Source organism: Corapipo altera, unplaced genomic scaffold, assembly GCF_003945725.1.
Source record: "Corapipo altera isolate COAL_440 unplaced genomic scaffold, ASM394572v1 297b, whole genome shotgun sequence".
In the NCBI taxonomy this organism is placed as follows: Eukaryota; Metazoa; Chordata; class Aves; order Passeriformes; family Pipridae; genus Corapipo; species Corapipo altera.
In genome coordinates, this window is record NW_020885066.1 from 136,151 (window position 1) to 140,910 (window position 4,760).

A 4,760-nucleotide genomic window follows, 5' to 3' on the forward strand; every position below is an offset into this window, starting at 1 on the left:
CCCGGTCCGAGGGGAGCGGGGCCGGTCCCGGTCCGAGGGGAGCGGGGCCGGGCCCGCCGAGACCCCCGAGCCCCGCGGGGCTTCGGCACCTTTTAGTCCTTCTAAAGCGCACCTCAGGGTCCCCGCCGCACCGGCTGCTGTCTGTGAAGGGAAATGTCTTTGAGACTGAGATTTAAACGGATAAATACTTGATCATTGTCCTTGAGTAATTTTACCTGCATCCAGAGCGTTACTGGAAAGGATGGGAGAGAAAAACAGCAATTCTTCTGGGAGACTCTGAAGGAATCACTGTGGCAGGGACCAAAAAGCAACAGCCTGGCCAGGCCCAGGGTTTGCCTGATGCGAAAGGTGCTTTATGAGCCTCTGCCCCACTCAGAGCGAGTGCTGGGATGGGCGCAAGTTGCCCAATCCCTGGAAGAGAGGTGTCTCTCCAGTAAGGAGTGAGGTTCTGTGGGATGCAGTGGGCAGCTGTGAGGCTTTGAGCAGCCACTGGTCAAGGGCGACACTGCTCATCCCGGGGGGTAATGGTGTCCACTGAGCTCCCAACAGGACACGCAGCCTTGTGTTCACTGTATGGGCCCTTGGGAGCAAAAATGGTGCCTGCTCCAAGTTACTTTTCCCTGGGAAGCCACGAATGTCTTAACACAGGGAAACCAGAGCACTGTTATGTCTGTGGTGTCACACTGAGCAGGCTTCTTGCTGGACCCTGACTGCCAAAGCCTGGGTACAAATCCCATGGGCCGTGGAGCAGTCTATCACCTTGTGGCCACAACAGACTGAAAGGAGTTGCCTGCTCTCATGCACAAACATGTTTTACCTACTCCTGCCTGCAATGGTGAAAGATTTGGTGGGTGCTGATCTCTGAACTTCTGCCTTAGCAGACAGGGCTGATTCACACCTGCTGCCTTGCAGAGCTCCCAATGGCATCCAGGAAAAAAATACACCTTCTCAAAGACCTTGTTCTTGGTTTGACTCCCAAAGCCTTTAGCTTGGTTTCCTCATCCTAAACCACTGAAATGTTTCTGCAAGGGTCTGGAAAGAGCCAATACCTTATAACTGAATCAAACACCCAGCCCACTTGGCCACAGTGCAGGATTTGAAGTGAGACATTGATGGGATCTGCCATCCTCTAGCTGGGCCCTCATGGGGATGGCCCGAGAAAATGCCCACAGCTATTTTTTGTTTGTGTTGATTATATCATCAAAAGCTGAACCAACAGGTTCTCTAGCAAGGAGATTCCCTGCAGCTTGAAAGATACAGATATCATACAGATATCAAAATACCCCACAGATTCACAGCTCAGGTTTCAGGTGACTCAGAATGATATTGTGCTGTATAATAATGTCATGTAATTCCTTGTTCAAACTGAAGAACTCAATTGATAATGACTGTCTATAAAAGTTAATAGCAGACTACATTAAAACGCTTGCAGGATTATCTCTAGGCAGCTGCAACGATATATTTTACTAGCAGGAGAACCATCACCAGCCCTTAGGCTTCTCAGGTGGTTTCCTGTAGGCCTCATGTTCTGAGCCTGAACCAGGCTGGAGAGCACAGTGGGATCCCTGGGGCACAACAACAGAAGCTGACGTGCCTAGGGAGGCTCAGAAGCCCTCCTGGGCAGCCATTGCAGGGTCTACATCAATGGCCATGCGCTGTGGCAGCCAGAAGGACTCCCGGAGTCTCTGGATGCCCCCATGCCCTGTTCTTTCAGCAGAGGAGGCTCTGATCCCACCCATCCCACCACTCACAGGTGCTGCACTGCATGTTATCTTCCACTCACCAGGAGCCCAGCGGCTCCCACTCGCCCTCCGGATGCTGCTGTTCTGGGGTCACCAGGGGGGTGGTGGTGTCCAGCTGCAGGACTGGCTGCCTGGGCCCTGCTGTCACTAGGACCCTACAGTCAGGTTCAGCTGAGGTGTCTTGCCCAAGGGCACCAAGGAGAAAAGGGTGATGGAGTTCCTCCACTCAAGCCTTAGCAGCTTCACAGCAGGGAGTTGAAAGAGCAGGATGTAAATCAGGAATGACTAATTGCTGCTCAGCATGGCTGCCCTAAACCTCTCTGTTCCATGGGTTCCTTGGCCACCTGGACTTTTCCCCACCCAGTGAGGAGCAGCGTGGGAGCTGTAAACGTCTGAAGCCTGGGCAGAGGGTACTGTCCCCATTCCTGCTGCCAGATGCTTGGACACAGCCATTCAGTTCCCTTCAAACAGAATGTTCCTGCCCAAATTCCATTACAGAAGGTTTCAAATAAATAAATATCTGCTGCTGCCTCTGTTGGTAGATGCCAGGCATCAAGAATGGACTCAGTGCTGGGCAAGGTGAAAGAAACAAATATTTGTTTTGGTGTCTCACAGTTCTATACCTGAAGCCGTTAGCGCCTTGAGAGAACCCAGGTGAGCAGCAGTGCTTCGAGCAGGCAGGAGCCCATTAGTTAGAGAAACATATTCCCAGGATGTCCCTGGCTTGGCAGACCTAGAGACTGCAATAGTGAGATAGTGCATATAGATCATCATTTACCAAAGCACAAGCCCTGATGCACCTTTCTAGGGAAGCACTAATTTATTATGCATTGTCATTAGCTGCAGCAGGGCCTTCATTAGAGCTAGAGTTAAGGTCTGTTTTGGCTGCCTCATCAGCATCAGTGAACTGCGTCCCTGCGAGGTTTGATACAATTTAATTAACCTAATTAAAAGCTCTGATTGCAGAGATGATTGGGGTAGAGCCAGCAGCAACTGCATATTTATAACGAGCTGGAAGGTGTGGGACTGGAGCCAAATGATATGCATCTCTAATGAGCTGGTGCTATTGAAGTGTGGATTTGGAACACTAACATTTATTTTTGGCAACAATGGCCAGTTTATCTTCATGATAGAAACGATCATGGATTGATTGGATGTAGCAGGGAGCTCAGCACTGTGCTCCCTGGGCTTCTCCAGACCAGTGGCAGCCTCACACAAGAACCCACAGCCCACCTACTCCCCCCAATGCCCCCCTGCAGGCAGACACAGCCCTCCCCAGCTCAGGCCATTGCACCTCTCACACAGAGCCCTGCAAGGGACACAGCACACACAGTGTGCACAAGCCACACGCACACCGTGGCAGTCCTGGATAAGCCCTGGAAGATGCCAGCAGGTTCCCCTTCCCCAGCCACCACCTCCTCCAGCTCTCCCATTCTACCTCCACCCTTGCCCAGCCCTCCTGCCTCATAGCCAGGCTGGGCTCCTGGTACAGAGAACCCACCTCTATTACTCCTCCAGGCATCAAATATTCCATTCCCTGATCTCCTGCTGAGCACCAGGCACCAGTGCCCAGATAACAAGAAGCAGCTCAGAGCAGAGATCTGCCTGTGCCCCAGCACTGGGGCTTCGGGGCTGCTACTGCCTGGGCTGGTGAGCAGCAGCACCTGCCCACAGCCTACCCACCGCAGTCAGAACCTCCTCCTCTCCTGTTTAGGAACAGAGAGGCCGTCAGCTCCTCACAGCCCTGCACTCTGCAGGGGTGCTGTGGCAGAATAGGAGGGTTCCTGGCAGTCCAGGTCAGGGAATCCCCATTTCTGTGCTGCAGCAGCTGCCATCTCAGTAGTGCCCCTTCTCCCTCCATATTTAAAGGCTACAGGGTGCTGTGAGTAGCTGGGGCAGTGGGATGTTCCAGGCATCCTCAGCAGCCAAGGAACAGCAGCAAGTCTGCCACGTCACTTGGAAAATTTGATCCATGTTAATTATGCTGAAAAAAGCTCTTCTGATAACGAGTATGAAATGGAAGCGTAGATAATACTCATCTCTGAGTGCCATTAATCTTTAAAACTGGAACAATAAGTGAAAACACTGCAGGGCATATGAAGCAAGGTGTGATTCACATCTGCTCCTCCATGGCTGCTGCCTGATTTATTGGCACAAGGCAACTTTCCTGCACTGTTTCAACAGAGCTGCATTACATAACACCATGGGCTGCTTTGCTTTGCTTGCCTTTCCAATCCGAGTATCTCCTCAGAGTTTTTAATGATCTGCTATTCTTTCCTGGGACAGCTTGGGAGCAGAGGGGTTGAGTCCCCTAAAGCCATGACTCTCTCCCACGTCTTGGTCTCTCCAGAGATGCCTCTTTCTGCTTGGCCGTGACCTGCCGTGGCAGCAGGGACGCAGTTCCCCAGCCTGGGTGCACTGGTGGAGCAGGGCAGGAGGGGCTCTCAGGGCCCAGGCTGCTCTGTGCCCCATGGACAGGGGAATGGGGCTCCCTTTTCATCCCTGCTGGGGCAGATGCTTGGTGGTGGCCCGCTCAGAAGAACCTGGGGTACGTGTCCTCTCCCTGCACTGCACAGATACTCTCTCTCTAAGCTGGAGCTCTCCAGGCCCTCTGCTGCTCAGACATGCATCTCTATCTCACCTTTGATGCCTTTCATTTTCAAATAGCTCTCTCTGGGATTTACTTTCTTTTATTTAAATTGTGGATTTGCTAAAATGACCTTTTAGCTGACTCCGAGGAGAGGTGGGCAGCTGCTTCCCACTGCAGTCCCAGGAAGACTGCTGACCCTGTGGCTTTGAACAAGTTCAAAGCATCGCTTGCCTTTTGACCGTATCCCTCAATAGTGCCTTTGCATGGATTTTTCTCCCACACTCCTGAAAAGACATCATCAGAGACATTTCCCCGCATGGGCTCTTTAATATTTACAATGACTTTGTGAATAGATAATATATTCCACCTTTATTTTAGACTTTTAAAAGCACATGCTCCTTGTGCAGTTGGAGGAAGCAGTGGCCGGC